At 41.1% G+C, this 19,763-nt stretch overlaps 2 long non-coding RNA genes across 7 annotated transcripts in view; one reads left to right on the top strand and one right to left on the bottom strand.

Moving 5' to 3' along the window:
* LOC308476085 overlaps positions 1–19,763 on the top strand; it is a 573,910-nt gene that overhangs the window by 549,442 nt on the left and 4,705 nt on the right. Inside the window, exons 9-13 of one of the 3 annotated variants that reach the window (XR_013985691.1) lie at positions 9,491–9,588; positions 11,411–11,648; positions 16,608–17,739; positions 18,210–18,334; positions 19,405–19,670. This is a non-coding gene — a long non-coding RNA (uncharacterized lncRNA). Of the gene's footprint in view, positions 1–9,490; positions 9,589–11,410; positions 11,649–16,607; positions 17,740–18,209; positions 18,335–19,404; positions 19,671–19,763 lie in introns of those variants that run through there. The other 2 variants (XR_013985692.1, XR_013985693.1) reach the window with 2 other exon arrangements.
* The window catches only part of LOC308476092, a 38,553-nt gene continuing 36,362 nt past the window's right edge, over positions 17,573–19,763 (bottom strand). For 3 of the 4 annotated variants that reach the window (XR_013985703.1, XR_013985704.1, XR_013985706.1), the window contains exon 6: positions 17,573–17,666. This is a non-coding gene — a long non-coding RNA (uncharacterized lncRNA). The remainder of the gene's footprint in view (positions 17,667–19,763) is intronic. The other variant, XR_013985705.1, reaches the window with a different exon arrangement.

Genomic DNA, 19,763 nt, shown 5'->3' with positions numbered 1-19,763 from the left:
ATACAAAATAAAATACCATGTTAAAATACATGTCGAAATTACCTGTTTGCCAAAAAAAGTGTTTAGTAGGCACCAAAAACAATACACCAAAGTGTCTGCCTAACATTTTGGCAGGACATTCCATAGTGTAAGCATGAAAAGGGTCTAAACCATGACGGGGGGATCTGGTGGGACAAAGGCAACTCTCCAAAAACGGTGATAGAATAGACAGTGGTTTGGATGGAGAACAGGAACCTGAGACCTGAAGGTGTGGAGGAAGCAGGTGACTGAATGAAAGAGTTGAAGTGTCTAGGGAAAAGAGGAAAAAATATGTGAAATCTCCCCTAACACAAGTGACAGTGAAAACAATGAATTGCCCAAGGGTACCCTGTAATTCCTTTGCCAATCTAGAATTTGAATCACTTTTGATACAAAACACTGAAGAAGTCTGATAACTAAGTCTAAACACATTTATTCTTAACTTTATAAAGCCCGTTAGTCAAATGAGATTATATCTCTTGAGAAGATATTGGATTAAATAACCCCACATGCCTACATTTAGAATACATTTGTTTTAAGTTGAAGGTAATACCTATAGTGCTAGATAAAATTCTCAGATACCTCTTGAAAAGCAATGTGTGTCCTGCACCCCATGAATATGAAACTGGCTTCGTTGAAACTTTGATGAATAAATCCCATCAAAGTTACATATACATTGAAGAGAGAAATGGCTTATTCTGAAGCAATCCTATGAAGTGTTGTTTGTATTTGTGATGTGCAAATTGTATGGGGGGGAAAGTATGTGCCCTTGTTATATAGCACTGGAAATTTTTCTCACACAACACAACATGGAAATACTATACAAGCCTAGAAATGGGGGAATGGGGTAAATTAACAGGATATTTTGTAATTTTACTGTTATATTACATTTCTGCAAAACCATGCAGAGATATACAAATATTTACTTGTATGGCTGTAAAAGCACAAAGGAATATATTATTTGATGTTTCACAAAATATTAAACTGTTTTGGTGGTGTTTTATAAAGTTCAATCCTGATGTGAAGTATTGTCCCATTGCTTCAGTAAAATCAATACATGAGCATTTAGAGTTAAAGAATTTGGAGACTTCCGGGTTAGCGCCATCGGCGAATGGCGGAGTTCCTCCGACCGGAGGAACTAGCTCCGTGAAAACTGGGTCTTCCCGCCGCGGCGAAGGCGGGGACCCGCTAGAAATCCCAGACGGAGGAAGCCTGGGAACGTGGGGTTCGGCAGGGCACCAGGAGCGCCCCCCCTACTCACCGGGAACCCCATTTTGGGGCGCTGGAGCGAAGTATGGTTAGCGGCGCGGTGCTGCGAACTGATTGCTACTTTCACGGAGTGAAGCCGCACAGCCATTGCCGGAGAGCGCTGACATTTCCTGTGGACAATTGGATTTAAAACAAGTACCCGTGAGTAGAAACGGAAAATTGGATCAAGAAATATCTTAATTTGGCATCGAAGCGGGAAGGTTCAAAACAGGAAGTCCGCCTTCCGCTTTTTGTATATAGACTAAAGCAAAAACCTTGTAAGCTAAAGCCTGGAAAGTCGTTAAAAAAGTCTAAATTTCCTTCATTTATAACTAATGAAACACCCTTGGAAGCAGGAGAAAAGGGGGGGGGGGGACTTTGTTTAACCCCTGCAGGAGAGGGAGTGAAGAAAGATATGTTTCACCGTCTCTAACCTGGGAACGGGGTGTCAGAGACAGAAATAGTTGGAGAGGTTCATTGACTGTGAATGGAATACTTTGACAGATAGCTAAAGAAGAGAAATAAACTGATTCCAATGTTGCCTTTTGCATTCTAAAGAAACAAAATATCTGAAAAATGAAAGTAATTTTCCTTTGCTGGACATGCCTTAAAAAAAATGGATACAAATAGAAATTGTCTCCTCTAGAGGGAGCTTGTTAAATTGTTGCTGCAGTCTACTTGAGGACTCGACAGCTGTGAGATTAAGATCGTGGGACCAGTCTTTTTTGACCTTGACTAAATATGAGCTGGGAGGAAGTTTGGGTGCTTGCTTTATGCAAGACAAGTGCCTTGTTGGAACAGATGCATGAGAAGATGGATTTGATGAATGAGAAAATGGACTTGATGACTGTTGTGGTTAATAACTGTGGACAAACAGGGAATATTGATACAGAAACCATTCAGGGACCAACTCATGAACCTGTACTGATTGGGCAAGTGCAGAAGATAATGGAGGAGGATGCGGTTGCACCTCAAATAATACAAATGGAGAGACCCGAGGCCCTACAGGAGCTTAAGCCGCTGTCATTGAAGATTGAAGTTGGAGTGGGCCAGGGGGAGTCTGGAGCTGAGGAGGTTCTTAACTTTGGAGAGACCTTGAAATATGCTTTTAAATACTTTTTGGATTACATTGATGACTGTGGGGAGTGGGACTGTGGGGAATGGGCTGGTTTGATGAAGGGAGATGGAGATAATCTTGCGTTGGAATCCCCCAGAGACCTACTCCTCAATGAGAAAGGAAAGAAATTAAGAAAGAGACCAACAAAAGACAAGGAAAAAGGCAAATATAAACAAGAAGAAGAAGATCTGCAGAAGGGACATGGAAGAGACTTAAGGGCTCAGACATAAGATTACCAGGTTGATGGACTAGATGGAATGGACAGTAAGGACTGACACGACCCGAGACCAGGAAGAAGAGACGTTGGATGAAGACTGGAAGAAAATCTATAAAGAAATTTTTTTTTCTAGGGAATTGGCCTAAAATTAATGAATATTAGGGAAAATGTTGGAATGAAACTACATGACTTTAGTAGAAATGATATCAGGAGTTATGTATAATCGAGTATTAAGCTTTAAGCTTTAAAGTATTTTACGGTAAGATAAGGTTAAATAAACTAAGGTAATTTGAATAACAGAACATGGGGAAAAGATGGAAAGGATTTGTTGAGTTAATTAATAGGTTAAATTGTTAAGATAAATTATTTAATGAAAATTGAAAGATGGAAAGAATTTGCTGAAATAACTAATCAAATTAGAATACAAAAAGGGAGGTGTGAGGAGGTCAACGAAACAAGCAAATGGAAGTTAAAGATATGTAATATGGGATTTGTGTTTTCTTTTCTTTTCTTTTTGTATCTTTTTGCTGTATTGTTGTATTGGTTTTTGTGTTTTGCTTTTTTTTCTTCCTTTTTATGTATTGTAGTGTTGTTTTTAATTTTTTCTTTTTTTCCTGTAATTCTGAAACCTTTAATAAATATTATTTTTTAAAAAAATAGTTAAACAGAATTTGTTTTCAGTTGTTCACTACTAGAATGCATTTCTAGAAATATACCAGCTGTTCCACCCTCTCAACACTTTTAAAAATATATTTTTATTTTCCAAGAAATTTTTAAAACAACACGTTTACATTCAATTATATACCAAATTCATCTTGTTTGACTTCCTCCCCCTCGCCCTGGCTTCCAAATTCAGTCATTCATCATCTTGCATATCATTATCTTTCCTCTGTAATTTTCAAATCTTAATTATAAGTACATTGTCCATATTTAGCACATCATAAATGTTACAACAACCCTGCTAACGTTTTAATATATTTACAGTATTCTTTAATATAGTCTATAAATTTTATCCAATCTTGTAAGAATTTCTTCTTGTCTTGTTGCCTGATTCTCACGGTAAGCTTTGCCATTTCGGCATAGTCTATTATGCTGATTATCCATTCTTCCTTCATCGGTGTGCCTTCTTCTTTCCATTTTTGGGCAAATAGCTTTCTGGCGGCCTTGGTAGTATACATAAACAGTCTAAGTTCTTCGGTATCTCCTCCCCCACTATTCCAAGCAAGAAGGCTTCTGCTTTTTAATAAACATTTAACTCATTGTAAATCATTTCCCAGAAGTCTTTTGCCCTTCTACAAGACCACCACATATGCAAAAAGGTACCTTCATTCTCTTTACATTTCCAACATATATTTCCACCCTCTCAACACTTAAATGGTCATCTGCATTGTTACCTGAGTAGTTAGATATTAATGGCAGTCTGAAGGGGTCATTGTGCACATATTGGTGTATGAACATACATAGGATTTCCTAATGGGAATTGGAATTGGAATTGATCAGATTCTGGTCCCCTTGGAGAGAGCAGTGTGTGCCAGTCTCTCATCAGCCAAGGGCCCCAGCCAGTGCTTGCATCGGCATCTACCAGGTGAGAATAGTTGCCATGCTCTCCAAATTCCTTCAAGTGTTTGCTACTGGATACCTGAAAAAAGTCTATAGACTTTGTAACATGTAAGGGTGTTACATGTGATCACAATGAGGGTCAGAATGGGAGCTATTTTCCCTTTAGTATTTAAAAAATAGCATTTGCCAAGCTCATTCTGGATCAAGCCAAGGGAAATTAATTCATCTGTTGTTGAAGTCGCTGAATGATGAGATGCCAACTGATGTATGTACATGTGTGAATCAGCCTTAATACACTTCAAATACTGTAGTAACCTGACCTGAACCCCCATATTATCATTTGAAGTGACAGAGACCTACTGGGATTTTTAAAAATCAAAAAACCTGTTGTAAAGTTCATTTTTCTGATTCACAGTCTTATACTTAATTTCCGCTCATACTTTATCTCTGTGTATTACCTGGACCTTCTGTATTCCTAGATAGTGATCCACTTAGCACTGAAACAGAGATGTTTTGACTTAAACTGACTTGACCCTGTTGACTTACTGGAACTCAATCAGCTCAGATGCAAGCACTCTAGATTAACTGGTTTGAGAAGAGAGTTTAATGTTGTATCTTTTCTTTATAATCAGCATTTCAGTTACTTCAGATCTCTACTGTTTCTCTGCTAGATTTTTTTTAAAATCTGGGTCTCTGCAGACTCTCATGCTCCCTTGCCTTTCTTCTGTTCTTAACTCCCAATAGTCTCTCCCGGATTCTTCCTTCTGTTATCTTAAGTGCTTTTATTCTATCTGATCAGCTTTGTGCAAATCTTTTTAAAAAATGCTAACTTGACAACCTTAAATTAGATGTACAGTTTTAGAATGCCATCTGCTTTCATCCACCAAATGGGGTTATGACTGAATAGCAAATGAGTAGGAGGGGTACAAATGAAGCCTCTGGTCCTCTGGGGTCTGCGCCAGCAGAACACTTTGAAGCTTGGGTTGTCTGCCTTAAAGTGACTAAGTAAAAAACAGGACATCTGCCAACACAACCTTTAGAATTAAGTGTTTCTTTCTCTTGTTTTGAAAGATCGTTCATTTGAAGACAGAAGGTACACAAAGCAGTGTTGTTATTCATAGGAAAAGATTGCCAATTTTGGTTACTGCCAGCCAGTCAGATTCAACCAGAAAATCCCACTGGTAAGACAGTTATAGTATTGGCTATAAATTGCACTATTTAGCCCATCACTTCAAATTCAGTTTCAGAGCAGATGGAAGGACCATCCTCCACATCTGGTAATTTGCTTGGACCAAACCATCAGAAGGCTTTCAGATCTCACGTCCAGCTTTTGAGCAAACAAACACGTTCCTGTTGGTTGTCCAAAATGCTGAAGCAGGAAAGGATTTATTTCAAATTTCATTCCCTGTGTCTGTTCAGCGTCTGATGGGAATAGAAGCAAAGTTGTATAAGCTTCTTAAAAACATTCAGAAACTTTCTAGAGCTATAAAGCAAATGAGTGCTTTCAGGTGCCATATATGTTTCTAACTTTTGTATAGACTGTGGCAGCCAAGACCTCCAGGTGTTAAATTACAACTCCCAACAGCCTCAGACTGCATGGGTAATGATCGGGGATTATGGGAGTTGTAGTCCAGCAATATCTGGAGCACACCACCTGGTTTAGACATTATAGCATGGATGACCAATTAGAGAACTGGGGTTTGAATCTGAATCCAGATCTCCAGTTCATTCTTTTACTGAAAAGGAGAGGACTTTCCTGTGGTGAAAATATGACCAGGGACTTGCTGCCAATATTGGTTTGACTTTGTGAAACCAAATTGTCTGTCAATGCTTATTTTAAAAATGAGAAGCAGCTGCACTAGAAGCACTAGTATCACATATGCATAGGATTGACAGTACATGGCCTTGAAACATACAGAGAGCTGTTCAGCTGGTTTGGCTCCTCCAGTCACTATTGTACTGTACTGAAAGAAGATAAACTTTCCAAGAGTTACCCTGGTACACAGATAAATTAGCATGTTTGATTTGTTAGATGTATGCCTGAATTGAATTTAAATTTTCACAAAAAAGGCCGGTTTGAAGATAAAGCATAGCATCTAGTCTGCTTAAAGCCAGTATTAATACACGATACTTGATGCATATCCTTGCAAGTGTCCCAGTAGAACTGGGAAATCCTGTTCTTCTGCGCAAGAGCACGGCAGCCATTTTGGGCGCCATAATCTCGCATGATTTTGCACTGTGATCGTGCCCCCTAAAAGTGCTTTTTTCAGGCCCGCAATCTTGTATGGCATCCCAAAATACATGTTTTGGGGGGTTTGTGCTCTCATGCAAGAGCACAGCCCCGGAAAAAACACACCTTTTTGGTTCCATGATCTTGTGTGGGTCACGTGACTTGCATAGGAGCATGGCCAGAAAGACACATGCCCTGGTTTTGACAGGGTTCAGCCTCCGCCACACCCACATACACATGTCTAAGACTTTCCTAACATGAAGGAACTCCACGTGCATATACTGGTCCAAGTATAGAACCTTGTGTCATACATGGAAAATGTATTGCCAGTGGATGGGCATAGGAGTTTTGAGCATCAGCCCCTGTTCCCATCACCGTGTGAGAGCCATTCATATGAGCACTCCGATGGAGAAATGACTAAAGCAGTTACAGACAACTGACACATGTACTCACATTTCTTGCATCTTGTCCTGAGAAGTGGTTTGCGCAGTTATCTTTCCCATGTATGGAAACCTTATAACAAATATATATGAGTTTCCTGCTTTGTTACACCAGAAGCACCGTAAACAGCTACACATAGTCACACATGCAGCTGCTTATCTGCCTCTTACCTGCAGCATCCAAAGCAGGTATCTTGAGAACTTTCCACCCTCCCACCTTGCACTTAAAAATAAAACAACAGCCACGCAGTGTTTCTGCCATCTTTCAATGGCAAGGTTACCATAGGGCGGGGTTGGTTGGGATTTTGTGATACTTTATCTTGATATTTTCAGGGTTATATTTTTAGTGTTTTTTATGCTTTTAATTTTAAATGGTTATAACACACAGGAAGCCAACATAGCACAAAATAAAAATAAATGAGCTGACAATACATTAACAGAAAAACCTATGCGATTGTTTCCCCATGTCTGTTCAACTGTACTTTGCCATGGCAACAGAGGCTAAGCGACAATATGACTCACACTCTTTAGCTGCAAGACGAAATGGTAGAGATGAATTAAGAGATGTAGATCATCCAATCCTGTAGACCAGCACTTACTCACCAGGCCAGATTCTGTACCTGCTGCCACCCACTGCTGTGCAGTCTACTGGTTCCCACAAGCAGCAGCCAGTTTGCTTGCACAAATAACTGCTCATGCCAGTGGTCTATTCATGTGAACAGTACCACCTCAAACCCAGTTTTGTATCCTGTACCCAGAAAGGATCCTGTATCCTGTACACATTCTTGCAGAATGTAGCTGTTTGGATATTGCCTAACTCAAAGAGCAACATGTGCTTTTCAGCAGGTTTTATTAGTGTGTGCTGAAATTTTATCTTGTCTTCTTTGTTTCACCAGCCTTCATCAGTTAATGAGAAGATGAATTTTGTTCAAATGTTATGAAAGAGGAGTGAAAATATTAGTGAAATTGCTAGCTTCAATGTTTTTGATGCTTTTGCTTTAGTTTTGAGGTGGTCAAGAGGTGTTTGTATGCATGTCTCCTTTCTTTCATTCTGTAAATAATTTCACTAGTGTTCTTCAGTCTGTCTGTCCAAGGGGAAATCTCTAATTCCTCCCATGGGGCTTTTCAGGAAGCACAAGCAGTCAGGGAGGCTGCAGAGAGCTGGACAAATAAGTGGAAATCTTATTTAAGGCAGTCCTTCAAGTAATCAAAGTCTAAACTGTGTTTGTGTGTCTGTAAAATGAGCAGCCTACTTTTAAATTAGGAAATGATACGATGCTCAGCTTTTATGGAATGCAGTGGACGCTCGGGTTGTGAACGTGATCAGTGTGGGAAGCACGTTTGCAACCCACAGTGTCTGCAACCCACAGCACCGCGTCTGCGCACGCGCAGGTTGTGAGTCAGTACTTCTGCGCATGCGCAAGTGCCGAAACACGGAAGTAACCCGTTCTGGTACTTCAGGGTTTGGTGCAGTGCGCAACCAAAAATTGCACAACCCAAAGTGTCTGTAACCCAAGGTATGACTGTACCCTTTTCTGCTTTATCCTACTTGATCTGCTTTTAATTGTAGAAGGATAGTGCAGATGGCCTCAGAACTGGACTACATGTTATTCTTGCTCCCCAAGGACTCATGCCAAGGTCTTTCTCACACTTGATACCTGAAGCTGTTGTATCAGGAGATGCCTAGTATTGAAGTGAGCGGTGTGGACTTTTTCCATGCGAAATATGTGCTCTACTCTGCTAGTACTACTGAGCTGTTCTGGTTGTCACGACTTACCCACAAGAGTTGAAAGAAATAGTGGAATAAATGCAGGTGAAACAAAATAAGGTTGTTCCAATGCCTAGAAAAACAATTACGTTGAGAAAGGCATTCATTTTAATAACCTGTCTACACATGTGCAGTCTATACATTTCAAAGCTAGTGAATTATTTTGCTAAAAATAGACGACAAAGGAATTGGCAAATACGACAAGCCCAACAGCTTGGTAAATTGCCTTTGCAGTACTAGACCCAAGTAGCCAGCTGCCATTTACTATGATCCTTTGAGCTGCTTCAGAATTACCCTTTGGAGAAGGTCAAGAGGAATGTGACCATGTAAATGAGAAGAATAATAATTTCATTTTGAAGCCTTTTCCACCACAAAACAACTTGATGATGGAAACATTCCATAGGACCCTGTCTTAAAGTTGGCTACTAGAGTAATCAAACACAAGGAATATCTCACAATCCAGCAAGATTATACAGCCAGGGCTTCCAGCTCTCTACTATGTCTGCTTTGATCGAAGGCACATGGCTTGTTCTAGAATGAAAAGACCAGGCCCTGACAATGTAAATGTGTGAATCTGTTCACAGGACTCCTGCTGTTACTTTTATCATACTTTGCTTTCCTATTGTGTATAACTGTGTGGTTAGGTTTGATTTTTCAACAAAAAAAAGAGAAACGAAAGAAAAGAAAGGGAAAGGAGGCCTAGAAATAATAATAAACAGGTGCTGTGCTCGATTAGTGGGCCTCTTCATCTTTCACTGAGGCACAGCAGCCATTTTGACAGCTTGCCCAAAGCTTGAATATCACAGTCAATTTTGTACATTACAGTGCATGTAGGCTTTCCAACTGATGTCTTGCTTTGCTGAAATAATATTTCTCATTATTCTTGTTGCAGCTCCTTTATGGGCTAATTAAATTCAAATGTAACATATCCTGCAACCCATAGAAGCATTTGCTGTCATTCGCAGAGCTCTCCTTGGTGTGGATCCTAAGGTAAGTTAACATACGTAAATTCACAGAAGGCTTGTTTCCTCTCCTCCTTTGACAGCCACACGTAACCTCCCCCCCAAATCTTTCAACATGTCTTTCAACTTCATTTTTTTTAAATATTTTTTTTTACCCCCCCAAGGGGGGAAAGGGTGGTGCTTTAGCCTCCCCTCCACCCCCCCCCACAAAAAATCAAACCCCTCCCCCAGTGTCTACAAGAGCCAATTCTTATTCTTCTTCTAGCTGGGAAAAAAAGGGAGATTCCTTGTTGAGGTTCCCACCCACCCTGCTTTAGGAGGGTAGGAGTGAGGAGGTAAGTTCTTTTGGGCCTGCTCCCGAGCAAGTAGCCACAGGCACCTTGTTCCCTTTGAGCTGGACTCCTTGCCTCCTGCTCTGTGTCCTGGAAAGGGGAGCGATTGTCCTCCTCGAGGCACCAGCTTTGAGAAGGTAATGCTGCTGCTCCTGAGGTGGGAAGGAAGGCAGGGGCAGGATAACTGAGTCATTTTTTTCTCTGGACAGTTGGCATCCTCTGTGCCCCCCTCCTCCTCAGTTGGGGCTGCTGTGCTTGGAAAGGGGGGGGGGCGCAAGTACGCTTTGGGTCTCCCACGTAAGGAGGGACATTCCTTCTGCTGCTCAGCAGAAAATACGTATGGGAAATTCTTGACATCCCTTAAAATTTAAAAAATCCCCCCTCCCAGGACGCCGTTTTAGCCATCCGATTTCATGGCATGTATTTTCTGGACGTATGGCAAGCCTAGGGTAGTCAAGGGACCTTCTGAACAATGCAAGGTGGGGGGGGGGAGAGAAGGGGGCTAGTGGGCAATGGAAGGGATAGGAAACATTCCTTCTGTGAACTTGCTTTAATTAACATCTTCGAATCCATTATATTCCTGCATTCATGCCCATTGTTTTCTTAAAATGAATATTGACGTTGTATGTCATGTCTTAAATACAAAATAAAGCCTCGTAGTTGTAAGTTCAATGACAACAATATAAGAAGAAGAAACAATGTATAGAGTGTGACTCCTGCTTAATATTCTAATGATTGCAATGCTGCTCTTTCTACATGGGTAATTCCTTTTTCTTCATTCTTTCCTCCAGTCTCTTTAGTTAAATTTAATTCTCTAGCCTTTTATTTTAGAAGAATTTCAAATGTTTTCATTAGCACTTCATTATTCTGGAGTTGTCTGTTAGAAGCAAAATTATCAAAACTCTATTGCTGCAATTAACATATAAATTATCTTCCATTTTACAATAAGAAGCTCCCCGACCCCAAGGTTGGGTTTATTCCAGTTTCCTTTAGACTCTAATTTTCCTGGGTGCATTTTAAAGTTTGTCCACACATAATCATAGTAAACAGGCACACACTATGTGCATAAGTGTGTGTAAGTATGCACCCTCTAATAGAGAACTCAGCTAGTGTGCACTAACAGAACTGTAACAAAAAAGAAACATATGAAAGGACATATCAAAGAGCGGAGTAAAAATGCTTTAAATAAGTGAATAAATAATAAATCCTGAGGTTTCAGTTTAGAAACAGTAAGATATTTTTTGATTAACTGTCAACAATTTATTGAAAATAATTTGTTTGGAATGGCAAGTTCGAGAAAAAGAAACTGGAACCATTACAACCTTCCTATGTCAGGTTTGTAGGAATTGAGTGTCATGAGGATGTGAGACACTAGTGAGAGTCTTGGAGGTAGTAACTAATGGTGGTCCAAGTCATAGCACCACACTCCCTGTGCAGTGGCTATGGTTAAGGTGTTATGAACAAATTCAAGCAGACAACAATGTGGTCTAGAAATGGCAACAATTTTATTGTTTACAGGTGCAGGTGGAATTTTGGGTGTATATCCATTTCAGCCTCCTGCCAGAGGGCTGAAGAAGCTTCAGCGTTGTGCCAAGGAATATGGTCTCTCCCAAGACACCGATCTACTGAGGTGGCCATCCTAAGGTCCCCACTGGAAGCTCTATGACCCATCTGCCCCATGCTTGGCTTCTTGACAGAGACTTCCACCTAGATACCTCTGACAAGTACCCCAAATAAGCCGCTGGACTCTTAACAGGTGAGATGTGGTGTCAGAATGCAATGCAAGAAACTTCCCCTTCTCTCTGAAGCTCCATGTTTGGGTGTGTGGAGTGGACGGGTAAGCTTTGCCATTTGAACTTGTGCCAATCCTGGCAAATTTTGAACCAAAAGAAAGTGATTACCTTGCTATATACAGAGGCTTGATGGCAAGAATAGCAAAAACCTCAACAAACGTAAGTTGAAATGGGGATTGTCTGTGCTAACGTTATAACCTTCAATATTAGCATCAATGTTCTCCAAGATTTCCATAGGCAGTTTTGTTGTTTAAAACCTCCAGTTGAAATTGGAAGCAATAGCACTGAAGAGCAATTGCTTACTATTGTTGTTGTTTTTTTGCAAGGAAGACTTTTCACCCATGTTGTATTTATTTTTTTATTTTATAATAATTTATAATGTTGTATTTCTTGTTAATATTGTGTGTGTGTGTGTGTGTGTACATACGCACAGTTATATTTATTGATTTTGGGTTTTCTGTGCTAAAAATACTGCAGTTTTGTGTGTTTCCTCTAATAACTTTTGTACTTCATCAGGAGGAAATGCTTAAGAAGTGATATTGATGTAGAATAGAATGTCTCTATTTTCACCTGAGGAATGTTGGCAGAAGACAAGCCAAAGGAGTGTAGGGAAAGGAGCAGGCCTCGTCCTATTTCCGATTAGTATTGTTGGTTGTTTTTGCTTGCAGCTATGTTTCCTTGAGTGCTTGGGCTTGGAGGCTCAGACCTGGTGTTATGGGGACAAAGATGAGGCATCTTCAGTTGCTTGGAAACCAGTGGAGCTGCTGGTGGGTTGGCTTAATGCTGTGGGTTAACTGTTGCTGTTGCTTCACCAAGAGCTGAAACATGAGCAGTTTCCCTGGTGCTTTTCATCTGTCTTGGAAAAATTGACCTTGGTAAAATATCTGGTCTTCAATAAATCAGCAACATCTTGAGGGATGTTGGGCCCATTAAATTGTTGTTTTAGGGGAGTTAGGATAGCTTGTGAAAAATAGTCTCTGGGAAGGATTGATGAGAGGCTATGAATCCTGCTGGATTTAATTGGTCAAGGAAGAAGTCAAACTGGGACAAAAGCAGGATTGTTGTATGACAGGGGATGTGTCAGTGAGCAGCTTTAAACATCATCTTATCAGGGGTGATATTTGTTCTCTAAGAAAGGATGCAGCAATTGTTTAAAGTCCTGACAATTGGGATTTGGGAGGGAAAAGAAACAGGAAAGCTCTAGGCTGCCTCCTTCCTTGCCAGAAGCTCTGGTTGCTGTGATGTTTGTTGTGTGTCTGCGGCTACAGTCCTGCACACATTTATCTGGGAATATGTCCTGTTGAACTGAGTGGAAATGATTCCCTCCCTCCCCCCCCCTCTCTCTCACACACAGCACATTTTGTTATGTACACCAAGCAAAAAACACTCCCTGTTTCTAAGGTCCTCAGAGGCCCAGTCCTTACCATTTCATGCTTTAGTCCATCTAGAGAACCACAGGACTAGTAAATAGATGCCACTGCTTGGATGGACTGCATGAGGAATGGGCCTGTTTTATATTACCAAAGTGAGGGGAGGGAATAGGAGCGAGGCAGATAACAAACTGTAATTGAATGATAGTGATGCAACTATTTCATAAATGCTACACCATTTGCAGATAGAAAATTAGAGGCTAAGTTTGGTGTTTTGTTTTTCTCAGGGGCAGCAGTTGCAAAAATGTTTTTTGGGGGGTGGGAGTTTCAGGCATTAAGTCAGTGCATGTTACTCTTCTTTTATTTTGCCAACCATTCTGACAGTCGAAACAAAATAATAAAATTCCTTCCAGTAGCACCTTAGAGACCAACCAAGTTTGTTATTGGTATGAGCTTTCGTGTGCATGCACACTTCTTCAGATAAGAAGTGTGCATGAACACGAAAGCTAATAATAAACTTAGTTGGTCTCTAAGGTGCTATTGGAAGGATTTTTTTTATTTTGTTTCGACTATGGCAGACCAACACGGCTACCTTCCTGTAACTACATTCTGACAGTGGCAGTGAAAGTCCCCTAGGTGGCTGTCTCTTATCTCCCCAGAATACCTAGGATATATCATTCCAGTACATTCTGGGAAAAATTGGAAGCCACCAGAAAGCAGCTTCCAAGAGGTACTATGCCTACATTTAAAATGCTTAAAGTATATTAATAAAGTCAAGGTTGTAAGCTTATGCTAAAATTTATAGTGCAAGCAAACGAACACTAGATGATTTTAATGTAAAATATTACATAGTGATTTCCTTCTTTTGGTATTTTTGTTCATAAAGAAGTCAAGTTACAGTATGTGTTGTATGATTTCATCATAGCAGTTTGAGCTAATTAGATTGCCCCGCAGGAGACTTATTGACTAATACAGGAATTAGGGCCTCATAATTGCTGACGCTTACCAATAAACTCTGATTTAGCTGGCTGCACACACTTACACATGAGTACGTCTCATTCATCCCAAAGGAGTTTTCTCGTGAAAAAGCATCGTTTATATCTTACAGAACTATCTTACTCAAAAAGATTCCATTACTACTTTTGGAAGTATAGTTTTAAGAGAAGCAAGGTTCATGTCTTAAAAACACAGTGCAATAAAGTGCCCCTAACATAAAGGCATATAAAATTAGCATTTGATCTGGGAATCCTTAGCTTGTGCAAACACACCAATTCCTAGGAGCAGAGGTGTCTTTGGCCCCCTCAGTCTTGAGGAGGCTGAGTGTGGAGCCAAGCGTGGCAAGATTCAGTGGCTGGCTCCTCCTTAGCATGAGAAAGGAAGCGGCACTGTGCTGGGCTCCGCGCTCTGCCTCCTCCCGATGATGCAATATTGTGCAAGCGCCACACATCGCATGCATGACATCACACACACACACCATGTGCATGATCTCACACATTTGAGATGCATGCTGGTTCAACCTATCTTTTGGAATGTTTCTCCCTGTATAAAACCTCTGCCTCATAATTTCATTTAGGACAAGAAGAATGACCTCCAGTGGTAGACTCTCAAGTTTTGGTCTTCAAGAGTCAAGGACAGATGTTTGTCTTATAGAAAGATTTTGACTGATGTTCAAACTTTTGTTTGGGGGTTGAATCCAATGAAGTTATTTTGTTCACAGAATAGCTTCTACTTGCTAAACTGAACTTTCCCTCCTCTGTATGCCCCCACAAAATGTGTTCCAGAGGATTGGGGGAAGCCCTATATTTGTTGTTGTTGTTTAGTCGTTTAGTCGTGTCCAACTCTTTGTGACCCCATGGACCAGAGCATGCCAGGCACTCCTGTCTTCCACTGCCTCCTGCAGTTTGGTCAAACTCATGCTGGTAGCTTCGAGAACACTGCCCAACCATCTCGTCCTCTGTCATCCCCTTCTCCTTGTGCCCTCCATCTTTCCCAACATCAGGGTCTTTTCCAGGGAGTCTTCTCTTCTCATGAGGTGGCCAAAGTATTGGAATCTCAGCTTCAGGATCTGTCCTTCCAGTGAGCACTCAGGGCTGATTTCCTTAAGAATGAATGGGTTTGATCTTCTTGCAGTCCATGGGACTCTCAGGAGTCTCCTCCAGCACCATAACTCAAAAGCATCAAATCTTTGGCGATCAGCCTTCTTTATGGTCCAGCTCTCCCTTCCATACATCATCACTGGGAAAAACATAGCTTTAACTATATGGACTTTTGTTGGCAAGGTGATGTCTCTGCTTTTTAAGACGTTGTCTAGGTTTGTCATTGCTTTGCTCCCAAGAAGCAGGCGCCTTTTAATTTTGTGGCTGCTGTCACCATCTGCAGTGATCATGGAGCCCAAGAAAGTGAAATCTCTCACTGCCTCCATTTCTTCCCCTTCTATTTGCCAGGAGGTGATGGGCCCAGTGGCCATGATCTTAGTTTTTTTGATGTTGAGCTTCAGACCATATTTTGCACTCTCCTTTTTCACCCTCATATATATATATGTGTGTGTGTGTGTGTGTGTGTGTGTATAAAACAGCTTTCTAAGTTCAACTGACTTGATTTTTTAAAGAAAAGGTGAGAAATCACTAACTAAATATATAGCAATCAATGTTCCAATGTACTTCAGCAATACTGTTAAGCATTTAGCTGTATTCTTATGTTCCATCAACTTTAATGAGACTCAAATACAAGCAATTTTAGTCCTGGAACATATTCCCTAATTCCACATTCTTCAAAGCATTGTGCTGCTCCTATTTTATTGGTTTGTGGTGATGGAGCACTTTAAGATCACAGCTAAATTCAACATATCCACCCTCTTTAAAGTTCTCTACAACTGGAAAGATGAATGACTCAGTGGAATATGAATTATTTTACAAAACTTTTTTGTACATGCAAATCACTGTTTAATGTAAACTATTGATTCTTGGGAAATTTAGCAGTACCACATATCCCACTGTATTTTATTTGTAAGATTTTGCTGAAAGTGCATCTTTCTCAGAGTAATTCTGCACACCAGTTATATCAGGAGTGGAGGGAGAGAAACACCTCTGCTCTGCCAGATGTATGGCAGCTGTACCTGATATGTTTTCTGCTGGGGAGGGGAAACAAAAACCACACAGCCAGCAAATACAGCCTCAAAAGGCAGGTGTGACTCCAGTGTCCTTTGAAACTCTGCCAGGGCCCACTAATCAAGCACTCGGTGCCAGCCCTGATGCCCATATTCCACTCCCTTAGAGGGAGAAAATGAACTCTCAAAGAGAGGAACATACTCTCCCACACACAACACTCCCTGTATCTCTATAGCCAGTCTACTGGGGAAAGGGCTTAGCCCTAGTCCCTAGATAACAAGTGGGGAGGCCTTTCAGGACATACCCTTTTCCACCAGGAATATATTTCATGCTGGTGTGTATTTCAAGTTCCACTGGAGTAATGGGGCTTCTGTCAAAACCTGCACCCCCTCAGGAAGCAGAAATCAAATATAAGATTGTGCTCAAAACATCTTTCCTGATTTAGGAGTGCTTTTTGACTATTTCACTGAGGGAGACTACTTGGGGAAGCACCACGACTCAGAAGAAAAGAAAAGCAGAAAGATATAGAGCCAGAAATGAAACTCAACTGATATAAGTTAAATGGGTTATGTGATTCAAATCGAGCCCCAGTATTGGTATGTAACAGATATGTTTTTAAAAAAAATCAATTCACTTTTCCATCACTCCAATGGAAACAACATGATCTGGTGTGTGTTGGCTGTGCTAGTATCTATGGTTACAAGCACTTAGCCCCATAAAATGCTCGGTCATTTGTAGTTTGTCTGGGATATCTTTCCTTTCTACATAGCAGAGTTACTGATGTTGCAAAAAAAGAAAAGAAAAAGGGGAAAGCAGAAAACTGGTGTGAGGAGAAAGCGATGGAATGTCTTGGCCCTTTCTCCCTTTTCTATTTTCCCCAATAAGTCCAGCTCCCTCAGATGAAATTTACTCTGTAGGGGTAAATATAAAAGGTAGAAGTGTAAAGACTTCAAAATAAAATCATGCCTGTCTTCCACTTTAGTTTTTAGTTATTCTGGCTGCACTTCACAAAACAAAAAAGCAAGGGGGGAAACTTTATGTGTAGCACCATGTGTAGTTCAAATCTTATTAAAAGCCTGTGTTTGTGTGCATGGTTTTGATGAAGAAGTACATCACACTATTATTAGGATTTGAAGTGAAATGGCTATAATATCAGTGTTACAACTGTGCTGAAAATACAATATGCAAAAGAGACTTGTATGTAGTTCTGGTTGAACAGTTCATCATAAATATTTGATGCTGAGAGCGTTTTTTTCTCCACTTTATGAATTATAAATAGAGGATACCATAAACATTTTGATTTGCTATAGAAATAGATATTTGCCAACCAATATGCTTCTATACAGTTATGTGCAGATACAGCCAGCTTTCATCTTGTCTTCCTGAAGACTTTGCTTAGAGGGAGCTCCTGTGGAATTTGTCTCATACAGGCAACCAAACGCATGTGTCCTGGAAGTATTGGATCATCAGGGTTGAATTTGCTGATCACATGATGTCGGAGGTGCTAGAGAAGACAGAGAGGAGGAGGCAACATTCAGTGTATCATTCTGGATTGCTCCCCCCATTCTACTATACAGGTACACCTGCTGCATGCAGCAGAGCATGGGTTTGCCCATTGATAAATAAATCCATCTTTTGTAGCAAAGGTGTTTTATGAATGGTCACATATCTGGTGATAGTTGGCTTGGTAAAGGTAAAGGGACCCCTGACCATTAGGTCCAGTAGTGGCCAACTCTGGGGTTGCGGTGCTCATCTCGCTTTATTGGCCAAGGGAGCCGGCGTACAGCTTCCGGGTCATGTGGCCAGCATGACTAAGCCATTTCTGGTGAACCAGAGCAGTTTACCTTCCCGCTGGAGTGGTACCTATTTATCTACTTGCACTTTGACGTGCTTTCGAACTGCTAGGTTGGCAGGAGCTGGGACCGAGTAACGGGAGCTCACCCCATCGCGGGGATTCAAACCGCCGACCTGATGGTTTAAACCACAGAGCCACCTGCGTCCTTAGTTGGCTTGGTAGGAGTAACTAAATTTTGTGTGTGTGCTTTAGCAGACTGCAAGTTAAACAGCACCATCGTTTAAGAGGGATATAGACAAAATGGAGCATCTGCACAGAAGAGTAGTGAAGATGATGTGTGGCCTGGAGGCCAAGTCCTATGAAGAAAGGCTTAAGGGGTTGGTATGTTTGGCCTAGAGAAGAGGCAATCATGAGATGATACCAAACTATTTTCTGTTGTTTCAATGGGTTTAAATTTTGAGAGAGGGTGTTTTGACTGAACACTGGAAACAGCTTCCCATGCTAGAATGCTGGAGCAGATGGCCTTGGAAAATAGTGGCCTCCCCTTTCTTGGAGTTTGCACTCTGCTCCATAGGCAGCTGGTTGGTTGCTATGAGAACAGAATGCTGGATAATATGGGCCTTTGGCAGTAGATTTCCAGCATAGGTGGGGGACTAAGCTAGATGGCTTTTGAGGTCCCTTCCAACACCATGGACCTATGATGTGGGATGCTGCATATCTGGTCAATGAGATAAAAGCATGCAGGAGGAGTTGATGTTACGCTATAAAGATTATTGTTTCATATAAGGCAGACGAGGTACGAATAGTATGTGAATAGTGTTCTAAGGCTGAATTCCCATGTGCAGTCACCTGGGGTAAGCCCCACTGAACACAGGTAGATAAACTTCCAAATAAATATGCATTGGGTTGAGCCTCCAGTGCTGCACTTTGTATTGGTAAGCATGTCAGCCTTTCCCAAGATCTGGCTGATGTGGTGTGTTTGTGTGTGCGCGCGCACACGCAGTGAAGAGGGATATGGGACTGGCAACTTACCATATACACCAAGTCAGATGATGAGAGAGACAATATGCAGACTAGCATGATAGCTTGGGTGGGGGGGTGGGGCGAGAAAAGGTAAAATCACTGGCGGCTGTTCATACAGAATAGTTTGTTGTCATAGATTTGGGATCCTCAGCTGCTCTGTGTGTGTGTGTGTGCCTGTGCGCATCTCTCTGCAGTGGAGAGATCTGAGTCAGCCACACCTCCACATTTTTATTAATAGATACACTTTAGTTCTCTCATCTCCTGCTGTCAATTCCTTAGATTGTTAGACAATCCTACATAGTGTCAAGAAAGGCAAGGGAAGGAGACAAAATTGAGGGAAACCCACTCAGAAATTTCAGCTTCTTTCTGCTCTCCTCTTAAATGTCACATAATTGCATGCTGCTTTCTTCCTTCCATTCTTTAGGGCATAGAGAAGGGAAAGGTGCGCACACACAATCAAGGAGTTGCTGCTGCAGTATATGAACCTGTGAAGATGGCTTATGCTGCGTCAGCCCTTTGGCCCATCCGGTACAGTACGATTACATCACATTGGCAACAGCTTTCTGCCAAGAGTCTAGACACAGATGTTTCCTAGCCCTGCTATCTGAAATGCTGAATGAAGATGCTACAAACTGAACAGGGATCATCCACATTAAAACGGTCCCTGAGGGAACGGCCTCCTGATCCCAAGTGAGTTTCATCACGTGCAAGAAAACCTTTTCAATATTTATAGCAGGTACCCTCCTTCTGCAGAATGGTTTGCATCCTCGCAGAAGTGAAGGG

Source organism: Podarcis pityusensis, assembly GCF_964106645.2.
Source record: "Podarcis pityusensis genome assembly, chromosome: 4".
Taxonomy (NCBI): domain Eukaryota; kingdom Metazoa; phylum Chordata; class Lepidosauria; order Squamata; family Lacertidae; genus Podarcis; species Podarcis pityusensis.
This window is presented reverse-complemented; position numbering and strand designations above follow the sequence as displayed.